At 30.4% G+C, this 13,209-nt stretch overlaps 1 long non-coding RNA gene across 1 annotated transcript; it reads left to right on the forward strand.

Moving 5' to 3' along the window:
• The first annotated feature begins 3,284 nt into the window (after positions 1-3,284).
• LOC139483540 (uncharacterized) lies at positions 3,285-6,699 on the forward strand. Its single transcript, XR_011655021.1, has 3 exons — positions 3,285-3,372; positions 5,613-5,698; positions 6,603-6,699. It is a non-coding gene; the product is annotated as an uncharacterized lncRNA (long non-coding RNA).
• Positions 6,700-13,209: the final 6,510 nt, after the last annotated feature.

Below are 13,209 nucleotides of genomic sequence, written 5' to 3' on the forward strand. Positions count from 1 at the left end.
GTTATCGTAAAGATTTTATAATATCAAATAAGATGAAAATAAAATATAATTTTTGACATTTGGTTGTTGTTTTTTTGGTTCAAGTATGGTAGTTAATACAAGTGAGAGGTTTAGCTATACATTCACATTTAATCTCTTATTTTTGAATAGGAAAATGCCTGCACCAAGCTACAAATATAGCATTTTCCCCCAATTCATTTGGTCTGTTTGAGCGTTTTATTTGGCTATTTGATAAATGAGTATTCGTTTGGATTTTTCTTGCAATTAAATATTTTCTAATTTCACTTGTTTCTATAATTGTATTTTAAGTTTTAGCAAGTTTAAAACTTACGGTTTCATTGATCACATGTCAAAACAGTTATAGAAGAAGTAACTATAAACTATTGATAAACTAAATGTTGACAGCGTTTTTAATTTTGTTGTAGTACAGATGGTAGAAACCTATAATAGTTTAGTAATGTTGAAAACACTATTTAATTCAAAATATTAACTTAAAAATAGAACTCGAAAACATTGTTTGCAGTCAAAAGTATATGGATTTCGTGTAAACAGTTATCTGTTCTTAGTAGGTCAGATTTTATACAAACCCTTAATTAAACCAAACGTATTGAATTCAATAAAAATGAAGTTATATGTTTTAAAGAATCCGATATCAAGGCTTGCGCCATCTGCAAATTCACATCAATATTGCACAATTTCAGATTTAATCAGCGACATTGCATAAGTTATAATATTTGGAAAGCAATTACATAATACGTAGTGACGTAAAAGTTAGAATTTTATTTGTTTATGCACTAAAAAATTGAAACGCAAACATGTAATTATCACTATAATTGTCCTTCTTTATTGCAATGCAAGAAAGTTGAAAATATTTTCGATCGCAAATATAAAATAGCATCTTTTGAAATATAATTATAATGTAAAGCAGATAAACGTTTTTCAGAAGTCATTACACCGGTTATACAATAAGAAAGTATTCAATGTTTTGATTTTGTCGAATCGTTGAATTACATGAATAACAAAAGGTGTGACAGTAACACTTATTGAATTTCTAACAATTTAGAAATACATGTTTTGATACTTCTATAAAAAAAAATCGACGCTATCGACACTAGTTTTGAATTCGTTACTCGTGACCCTAGGGATGCTAAATTTTTATAATAACGTAGATGATGTCACTTTTTTTAAACTACAGACAACGATAAACAAGGTTTACTTTTTTTATTTTCTGTTCTGACAATACACATGATACATGTTTAATCCCCTGTTCTCTTCGGACAATACAGGTATGGCATGGATGTCATACATGAAAAACGGAGAGTCGTCTCAATGAAACTTAAACCCCATCTTTCAATATCTAATGCAACTTTCTATGTTAAACGTCTGTTTTTCTTAGAGAGCTGTGTGGCATTATTTAAACATTTACTTTTTATAACGGTGTAGTAATCGGGTGATGTGTTTTGAGCGTTTAATCAGTATTCAATTAAATAACAGAATATAATTAAAGCCTAGCATTCTGTTTAAGTAAAGTTATATTTGTATTATCAACAATGCTCAATTTGCATATTGGTAAACGGCGTCTTCCCATGGAAATTAAACAAAACGCCTAAAAAATCACTTAAATTATGAGTAGATGGAATGCGGTAAGTTGTGTAAGAAAGATTCATTTTATTTTAGAAAAACGTTTTTAAAAGCATTATAATCCAGGACGATATAACATAATTAATTCCCTTTTATGGTAAATATAACGTAGGTTTGAAAACACGAAACTAACCTGGAAAACTTTGATATATATAATAGTGGTTTTAAAATTTGTGTATAAAAGAACTTGTTTCATTTATCAAAGACGTATTTTTGGAAGACTGCAGACAAAGAAGACACACTTGCTTTGTTTGATTTATAATACGTTTGGTCTCATCTCATTCAAAATACTCTGGTAGTGCAAAATATATTCGGAAGGTCCTAATGAAAATTAAGAATTTATAAGTCGAGGCAAAACTGACAAGGCCATGGCGAAAATAATCAACAAAAAGATGAACGGATAAAAAAAAACGATTGAAAGAATAAAGAATTCAGAAAAGATTACTTCACAAAACCCAAGCGGATATCACGTGCATTGAAACGGATAGGAAATTACGCCCAACTAATGTCACCAATTACGTACGGATTGGGTGATAAGTCTCTTTCGATTTAGTTTAAGTTGATACATAAAACAAGATTATAGTTACGACAATTGAAACAACCCCCTGGTTAGAAGTAACAAAAATGTTCCATTACAGTCAAATAACTTATGGTGACATCTTCATAAGCACAATGCATTCTTGCTTTTAATTTAGTAAATCAATTGTCAGAAACCAATCTCTATCAAGGAAAGCATTAGCTCGAATATGAACAACAGGCGGTATTCATATTCAGGCGGTGCTAAAATGTTGAAACACAAAATTTTATAAATAGGAGCCTTAAATCAACTCAAATTAAATAGACATATTGTTCTCACTACGGTCGTGCATTGTCTCTTTTCTATTTATCTTTGTTTTTCATCTGAAATAAGGTAACATTTTCAATAAATTTCATTTGATATAATACAACACAAAGTCATTGAAGACTTGACTATAATGCATTGTCACTTAAGGAATCAATTTTGTATTTAAATGGTCGAGAACAGTACCTAATTCCTAAGTACAGATTTTCTAAAAAGTCAAAGGATACAAAAACCACAAACTTATTGATTTTCTCCCAAATAAAGGAGAGTACGTCACTTATGTCTGAATCGAATTTTCAACATCCGTATAATTGTTCCTGTTATCGTTGTCATGTATTTTCTTTATCATGCATTCAGGAATGTATTGTTGGTTAATGCTGTAGTACATTCCGTATTCTATAGCCTTGTTGCAATAAATCAAATAAACTAATAACCCTGTTGTGTTTGCTTACTATATGGATACTTTAGGAAATCCTTTCAAGATGTTTTGTTTATAAGAATATAACTTCTAACTCGACATTAGTCTACTCTATAGCAAACCAGAAACACAGATGTGCATATAGAAACCAGTATGACAAATTGCAGTCTGCTTTTTTATACAACTGTGTGTTTCATTACAACATGGCTGTCAAACTCAGTACAGGCAAATGTTAAAGAGTTTAAATCATTTCAAACGACTTGCAGCACTAGAGTTCTAGAGAGCAAAAGCACCCTCGATGTTGACTCGGTGTCAATGATTGAATGTGCACTGCTATGTTTATCAAATCGACAATGTTGTTTGGCAAGCTTTTCTTGTGAAAAATCGACATGTCGTATAGACAAATCAGAGAAATGTGAAATTGGTACCGAAACCATAAACGGATGGAAAACTATTCGACGGGACATATATCGTAAGTTTGAATGTTTAAATGGTTTCATATTATAGGGTTATTGCATGAATATTGGGGAATATTGTCCCAAGAAGAATTTTATATTGCACGAGCTTGCGAGTGCAATATATGTTCTACGAGGGACAATATTCCCCAATATTCATGCAATAACCCTTTTATTGTATAGCAATATATTATTTGAAAGTACAAATTGGTATAAACTAAGATTTAAATGTTGATGACGTCATGAATTTTGAAGATTTATTGCACTAGTGCAATATTATAATTTATTGCACGCTAACTTTTGGTTACGTTCTGTTGGAAATATTATATTGCTATACAATAATTATAATTATTTGTGTATATGTATTTACAATGTTATCAATTTATAACTTTTGAACGTTGGTGATCTACCGCTGCCTTAATTGTTTATTGTTTCAAATCAATTATTGTCTATTTTTATATATCATAAACATCTTGTAAGAAATATCTGAACTGATGTTATTTACTGAAACAAAAAAGAATTTGACGGTATGAATTTATATGTGTAAGGACTAAGAAAGAGAACCCCTCTCTAATGTTTAACGTTAAAGCTGTGACCACACATTCGAAACAATGAGTGAAGAATGATTGTTTTTACTATTTTGTTTGCATTTTGCGTTTCATGGTCAACAGCATAGTTGATAAATATAAACTTTAAAATGTAAATAACACCAACAAGGCCAGGTCAAGTAACACGGACAATATAACTGAAACAGTAAACATTTTTCATAGTGGTAGCTCCAGCATACGGATTTTTTTCCGGTTCCTATGTTTTAAAAAAAAACATAAAAGAAGATAGCGACACACCAAACAAACAAAATGATCAGCAACACCAATTCAACAAAACGAAATGTTTGTCACGTATGCAATTCTTGCCTTTAATCAATATGATTATGATGTTGTCTTGATGTGTTACTTTTGATCCAACAATTGAATTCAGTCATGTCATTCACAGCTTTATTTTGAATTAATTGAAGTATTTTTCGTTTTCCACGTAAAAGCAATATCTTCTAATATTTAAATCGAGCTTACGTAATTACAACAATTAAGAAAATGTAAAAACGTATGGATCAAAGTGTAATGTGAGACATATTGAAAAAGTAAAAAAAAATCAAATTAGTTATCAAATAATCGTTGAAAGGCAAATAAAATGGTGGCAAGCGGACACTGTATGATTACTAGTAAACATCGTGTTGATCGGCAAGACATGCCCATGCGGCAAGTTACGGAAGATTGACGATGTTATATTGCCTCTTGACTTATTTATAATTAATTTGTCAAAACAAATGTAAATTGACAATTAATAGATAAAATTCACATTACGTTTTAACGAAAAATCTTCATTTTTTCGTTAAATTTTAAATCAATTGAAGTGATTTTCGTTTTTCACTTTAAAGCTTATCTACTAGGATTGAATATTCAAATGGAGATTATGTAACTACAACAAGTAAGAAAAAAAACCTTAAGCATTTACGTGAAAGGGTCCAGGGACATAGTTATCATCCTTTCGTTGTCGTTGTCTACGAATATAGTGTGAACAGTGTATAACGTGCATGATATTCGATTCATTTTCCCAATTTATTTCTCGATATTTAATGCATGAAATATTAAGTAGGGGGATGTTATCACATGTTAAAAATAATTGGTTGCTTAATCTTTATGTTAAGTGGTGATTTGATCCAGTTAAAAAGATCAAATTTTATCACGTTTGAAGCTGTCAAACTGAATTTTACACCCCCTCAACACAGAATATTTTGGTTAGAACTGGTAGAAGTTTCTATATTTTTGATGTTTTTTTGTCTCACTAGTAGTACACTACTTTGTATAAATCTTTTTGAGAAAGAGCAGACGCGATTTTTTTAATTTTAATATTTTGTCTTAAAGAAATGCACTACGAAATAACTGTGTTCTCGGGCCCAAATGTGGGACATATGGAAAAAGTAGGAAAATCGAATCATTTATCAAATGATCGCTGTAATGTAATGCAAATGGTGGCAAGCCGCCACTGACTGTATATATCATATTACTAGTAAACATATCTTGTTGGTCGGCATGGCATGACCATGCGGGAAGGTTGACGATGTTATATTTTCCTATTGATTTATCTATAAAAAACATATTTAATATGTCAAATTAGATGTAAATTGATCATACATAGATATAATTCAGATACAGTATTGTAACATTTTGACGATTAATCCTCATGCTTCTGTTTTCAGTTCCGATGACCAATACAAGATCCATTAGCTTTGGCAATTCCACGTATTGTATTATTGAAGAGCATGAAGAATGGGCGAAGGCGAATGTAAGTTAAAATGATTTAGATAGAAACAGTCTTTCATATTCATAACGCACTAGTATATTAACTTTGATATTCAAAAAGGGTGACCCTGTACTTTTGGAAAACTATTGTCTAATATCTCTTCTAAATATAGAATAAATCATTTTGTCATAAGTTCTTACTCAACATTAAAAACAGTACTTCCAAAAATTATAAGTGAGGACCAAACTGGTTATGTTCAAAATTTATTGGGTTTAATCTGAGACAAGTCCAAAATGTTATAGACTACGCAGAAGCATACAAAATTAAGGGGGCAAATGTTTTTTGTTATAGATTTCATGAAAGCATTTAATTTGTTAGATGGGATTTTTGCTTGGAACTTTGAAACATTTTTGTTTTAATGAATCATTAACTTAGTTGGTTACAACTATGTATACATACGTTCAAACATGTGTCATGATTAATGGGTGGGTTTCAGAAAATTTCAAAAGCTCATGGGGAATTTGGCTAGGCTGTTCTTTATCGGTTTCATTGTTTGTGTTGGCGGTCGAAACTATGGTTCTAAAATTAAGATATAGCAATGAAGTAACAGGAATCACTGTTAAATTAGATGGTAGAAATCACAGTATTAAAATTTCGCAATTAGCAGATGACACAACCCTTTATTCTGTAGAGATAAACACGATGTAGTATCCGCAATGATAAAAGCACTTATCTTTTCTAGATTTACTTGGGAAAAGTTTGCCTTATTCACGAAAGTTATATTGAAGAACAAGAAACATGAAGCTTAATGAAATATAACTTTGGTTGTAACTAACAATATATCCAACTGTGTTGTAAGCATAATAAGTAGTGGAATTATTTCAATTAATACAGTTTTGTAAGAAGATTGTAAGGATATTTTGCAGATATCTTTATTTTCATTAAGGAAAGTTGTCAAGGTCTTGGTGGAAAACTGGTTGAACTAGAAACACAAGAAGAGAATGAGTTTATTAAGAATGTTGTGATAACCATAAGTTCTGGAGGTATATATAATTATTAATTATAAGGAAGAAAACACAAATCGTATGGAATATACGACAAAAAAAAACCAGTCTAACAAGATAATAAAACAGAAAGATCAGCAGAAAGTATAAATCATAAGACGCATGTTTATATATAATGTAAAAAACTATTAATTGTCTAGATAACGTTCAATTTTTTAAAACAGTGTTTGACATACTATTTTGCATTACATATAAAGGAAGAAGAAAATATTGTATTTTGTCTCAAACTTATCGGAAATTTATACACTAAAGCACACAAAAAGGAAATAACCATTCAGTAAAAGCAAATCATTACTTCAAGTACCTCTTTTCAAGGTAGATATTTACTTAATGTGAGGTTAACCTTAGCGAGACAGCCACTCAACGGTCTTTACATTGACAGTTTGATATGTGTGAAAAGAGTTTAAATCCAACCGATTTTAGAAAAAAGATGACAATCACTTCAAAATTGACTTTTTAATTCAAGCGATGAACAGTTCAATTCACTAATAACAAGAAGCAAACCGTGATACCTTCTTTCAAAAGACAAAAACAAGATTTATCAAATATGAAACAACCCGTTAATAATATTTCTGCCTTCGGACATATGGTAATGAACATTATAGATGTTATAACAAACTTTACATGTTATAGGCAATAAAAAGGCAAATATCAAGACCTGAAGTGGCTTTTCTGTAATGTACATTAATCGGACCATATTTATTGTGTTGACATTCTATTAAGGGAAAAATGTTTCGACATATTGTCCAATTTAGTGTTATTATATACCAATATTTATACGAATACTGTCGATTCATTTATATTCGTGGGTACCAATTTGCATGAGTTAAGGAAAACTTGCATATTCGTGGATATTTAATTTCGAGGTTTTGGAAACATTGCATACATTCCTTTGAAAAATGTGTTGTTTGATGAATATCTAAATTCATGGTTCCCCTGTACCCACGAAGTTCACAAAAATAAGTATCTAACGAATGCAAATGAATCCACAGTAATTGGTCAGTATGAGATACAAAACTGCGAACAAAATTCGAAATAAACTTTGTCTTATGTCGAGCATACAAACATAACAAATGACATTGAAATAATGATTCCGCATAGATTTAGTACATGATAATGCAGAGACAATCTTTCTTTTCAGTAAATGGATACTGGATCGGAGGTTATAATTTCAACAATGATAATGATTTGGAATGGCTAAGTAAACCAAACCAACCTATGCCAATAACTGACTGGAACATGCAGACATACCCACAACCAGATGGACTTCTGACACAGCCTTGCGTGATGATTTGGAGAAGTTTTGATTTTCGTTGGGGTGATCATCATTGTACCACCCAGCTTTCATATATTTGCGAATTTACGCACTAATAAACTTGAAATAACAATTTTCGCGCCTGTCCCAAATCAGGAGCCTCTGGCCTTTGTTATCCTTGTATTTTTCTAATTTTAGTTTCTTGTGTACAATTTAGAAATTAGTATGGCTTTCATTATCACTGAACTAGTGTATATTTGTTAAGGGGCCAGCCTAAGGACGCCTCCGGGTGCGGGAATTTCTCGATACATTGAAGACCTGTTGGTGACCTTCTGCTGTTGTTTGTTATATGGTCGGGTTGTTGTCTCTTTGACACATTCCCCATTTCCATTCTAAATTTTATACATATACTATAACGTTATCAATGAGGAGAGCGATTTTTCATGATGATGTTTTTATAAACATGATTATATTTCAAACTAGATGTTAATCAGTGTCTCAAATTGATATTCATGTTATTGAATATTTAGTATTTTCCTCTAAATTTGTATCTGTATCTGAAAGCTTTTGTTTTCGAAAATGATTTCTTTTTAAGAAATATAGTATTCATTAATTGAATAACATTACACGTTTATTTGTTTAAATTTTAGCCAAAACAAAGTTGTTATTATAAACATGATAAAACATATGTGTCATCGGATAATAACTTACCTCTGACACCAAATCAGACAAAATTTTAAGTTGACAACATTCTAAGCTAGGTTTAAAATTTTTAATAAATCAGATTATGTACATGAGAGAAAACGAAATATCGATACAACTGCTGCTTGAACACCTTATATTTTTAACACAAAGGCAAATGGTCTTTTTTCTTTAGTAAATATATCTGAATGTATGAATCTGTGCATTGTTTAATATGTTGAATTCATGATATACTTACTTAAATTTCGAACACGGAATAAGGTTGATAATTAAATTGACAATGCATAACTTAAATAAAACTAGGGTATTTGGTGTCTGAATGTAATATAATATATATATATTAACGGATGTCCAATCCGTATCGTTTCGAATCGATAAGTATTATGACTTTCATTGATAACTAATTTTTTATTGTATGGCGATTATTTTAAACTGATAAAATTGAATTATATTAGAATAAATTGTATGACGGATTTATCCTGAATTGATGTGATGAAGTACAGTATAAGCTAAAGAAGTGGTACTCCAAATAATGGAGGTATGATTATGAGAAGAAAAGAACAATATAAAGCCTCGTTTCTTTCCTCTTTCTCGACAATCCTGCAATGGTTTGTAAACTTGTATTGTTCTGGAAAAATAACATGTTTATTTCAAATGCTTGATATGAAATAGGCCGCCAATGCGTCATTGATATCAACATTGTTGTTACGCTGATGATTGAACTATTTAGTGTATCTAATTAACTTTTATCAATCTCGATGTTAAAGTCATATGAAACGAGTGATTGGTGAAAAATAATGTTTATCCAATTCTTGAACCAATGCATGTATATATCATAAACTTAGTCCTCTGTGCACGATTTTATCATTATTTTCGCAAATATATCATATAATCGTCATTTTTTTTTCTCTCTGTTTGTTATGATTGAACAAATATGGCTGCTCATTAAATGCCGTGTTTTGAAGCCGAGTTTTACCGATTGTCACCTTATAGTAAACAAATCACAAAAAGCATGGGTATTGAGCACGTGTTTAACATGTATAATCAGATATTTGTTTATTTCAATGACAGATCCATGCGTATTGCGATCACCGGATTTTTACGAGGAGGGTTACGCTCGGGTCACTATGCATACGGAAAATATGTCGGCGAATTGCTTCCTGGAAGCAAGCAATTAAAAATAAGTAAACTTCTTCTAAATGTAGACAAATTAAAGAATTTTCCTCAGAAAAAAGTATATGTACAAAAGTTGTATAATGAAAACTATCCATTTAGTTATAAAAAACATATGCATGTTTTTTTTTAATTTGAGGTTTCTTATGACTTTAAGGTTCATCATAACAAATGGACAAATATGGCCGTATTTTCAACTCAAAAATTAATATGTGTGCAGACAAACTTGTGCTTTGTGTGTTATTGTCATATTGTCATATTGTTTATCTTAGGTTGTAATATCATTTACAATAAAAAGTTACAGACTTTGACGAATTATTCTCATACACAACCCTCTCTTAACCTCGGAAATTTGTCATTGGTGGTGTAACAGTCCAACATATAAACAAACAATAACAATCTGTCGAAAGGCCGTATATTATTAGATCGATAAAAAGCACAAAATATATCAAAATGACAAAGTTAACATGACAGGGTATGACAGTGTATTTATACATGCCAACAAAAAAAAACCCAACTATGTACTCTCGAGTACTCACAGTTACTTAAAGCTTATTTCAAGCTGATAAAACTTTGTTTTTTTGCCTATATACATTGTCTCTAGAGTGTATATATTCTGTTTTGCTTGTTTTTCTTTGTTTGAATAGTGATATGTTTTTGGTAGTAATAAGGATTGTATCACAGTGTTGGCTTATGTGCCCAAAATCTTTGACAATTTTACCTCTTGTCTGTTTATGTACTTACACATTCTTGTGTTTGTTTGTTCCCATATTTTAGTCAATGTAATGGAAATATATGCGACCCTCATAACGTATAAAATTTATATATCTATAAAAACTGGTTTAATCAACCATTTTTAGCAATAGGTAATTAATGTATTAAGTTAGGAATATGACATTTGTTTTTAGTTCGTTTTAGGTGTTTGGTTTTGCAATTTGAGAACGGCAGTTTTGAATTTTCCTTAGTGTTCTGAATTTTCTAGTGATTTTTTTTCGTTCATTTAAAGTACTTATCTTCTTGATATTCTTTTTTCAACTTTTTATCAAGTTATCTAGAATGTGTTCGAAATGGGAGTTGTTCAATTTAAATTGCATGTTTTTCTTATATGTTTGTTTTAAGACTATGTTGGATTTCCATATATATCAATTTCCATTAATCTGAGGACATTAAGTCCTTTGGAAATAAAGGTAATTACATTTGACATATGTTGGTGTTAATATATTCACTCATAGGGTCTTTGCATCGAAAATAAACACATTTATTCCAAAACCAGTTATTGACATAATACGGGTGATGTTCTTTTCATAAATGTTATGATGGTATCATACTTAGTTAATATAAATGTCAAAAAACAAAAATATCTCTAATTTAAGTTTTACGATTTGAAGTTTTTAATTTTCCTTTTTAATGTGTCTTTTTTATAAATTATTTTAAACCTATAATTGTGAATAGTTCTTAAATATTGTTTGCTGATGCGCACTAAATAATTTTGCACAATTCAAAATGGTAATCTGTAAACAAGAATTTAGTTTAACCATTTCCAAAGTCAAACCACAAACAAATACGTAGTATGGATCATCAACAGATAACTGAAAGATAAATATTAATAAAATCTACATGTTTACCAAATGAGTATTTTTTTCTGAATGTAAGTTTATTTTCAAAATACATGAAAAAATAACGCGAATATAAATTGTCGCGAATATGAAAACTTAGATCTTTCCTTATCAAACTATATCCAGAACTTAGAAAATCGCGAAATTAAATTGCCGCAAAATAGAAAAGGTAACAGGCGAAATAATGTATCCGCTAAAATAAGTTGGTTGTACAATATGTAGGTTTAAATTTGTAGACAAAAAAAAATAAAGATATATGTCCAAACGATAGAAGTGTATGGTCTGTCACAGATCAAAGAATCGAAGTCAATTTTGTAATATAAAAATGAAGGGTGTCAATAGTTAAGGCAACAGCAGTTACAAAGTTGAACGATATAAAAAGAAGATGTGTTATGCTTGTCAGTGAAACAACTCTTCACAAGACACCAAATGACACAGACATTAACAACCATAGATCACCGTACGACCTTCAACAATGAACTAGGCCCCTACAGAACTGTCATATATAGAAGGCTCTGAAATGACCGATGTAAAACAATTCAAACGAAAAAACTAACAGCCTCACTTATTTTCAAAATAATGAGGATGTTCATTCTCGGAATCACACAAAAACATTGGAAATCGCATGATTCGTAAAGCTATTGAGGTTTGAACCCTCTATAAAACATCTTCTGCTATGCATGAATCACCCAGCATGCAAAACCACACTCAGTCAAAATGTTAATATCAAGACAAAGGCACAATGAGTAATATGTCAAATGAAACGAATCGGTAATGACGGTATCCTTAGTTGATCAACATAAATGATCATAAAGGTCGACGGTATTTATAAACTATCTGTGATTCAATTTGTATAATGCTTGTTTTAGTTTGTTGGTATTGAAATTGAATTGTTTTACATTTTAATACTACAATTCCCTTTCCTTTATAACATTTGAATATTTTGAAAGACGATTTTTTTATACTGACGCATTTAGGATCCATGATGTATTGCACCGTACAACCACTAAAGACAATACATTAAGAATAGTTTCAATGCAAATATGTTTCAAGTGATTACCTTTTTGTACAAAAAAGAATACACTTAGAATTAAACATTTTGCTTTATCTAGTTTCTCTCAAATATAACAAAAAATCTCAATTTTCGGATGTATTGAACTTTTCACTTCCTTATAATTGTTCTTGGTAATGACATAACCTTTTTCTCCTAAACAAAAGTTAGTTTTAGAAAGTGAAATAATAATCGTTTGTATTCCTACGTTTTCCAATATGGAAACTATAACCAAACATTAGCTCAGGATGTTAACAAACTTTTAGAAACAACTTCAATTTTAGATGAAAAGTAGTTTCACTTCCGTATAGTTGTTCTGATATTGAAATCAACATTTGTTTGCACGAAAAATATCGTGTTTTTACAGATTTTTTTTTACATTTCTATCGTTCAAATTGAATTGACTTATAAATGATGCTGATCTATGGCATCACATTTGATGTTATATAACAATGCAGTTATATTTGATAACCAACCTAATTCAGTGGTTGTCGTTTGTTTATGTGTTACATATTTGATTTTCGTTCATTTTTTTACATAAATAAGGCCGTTAGTTTTCTCGTTTGAATTGTTTTAAATTGTCTTATCGGGGCCTTTTTTAGCTGACTATGCGGTATGGGCTTTGCTCATCGTTGAAGGCCGTACGGTGACCTATAGTGGTTAATGTCTGTGTCATTTTGGTCTTTTGTGGA

This window comes from Mytilus edulis, chromosome 7 (assembly GCF_963676685.1).
Source record: "Mytilus edulis chromosome 7, xbMytEdul2.2, whole genome shotgun sequence".
Classification (NCBI taxonomy): Eukaryota; Metazoa; Mollusca; class Bivalvia; order Mytilida; family Mytilidae; genus Mytilus; species Mytilus edulis.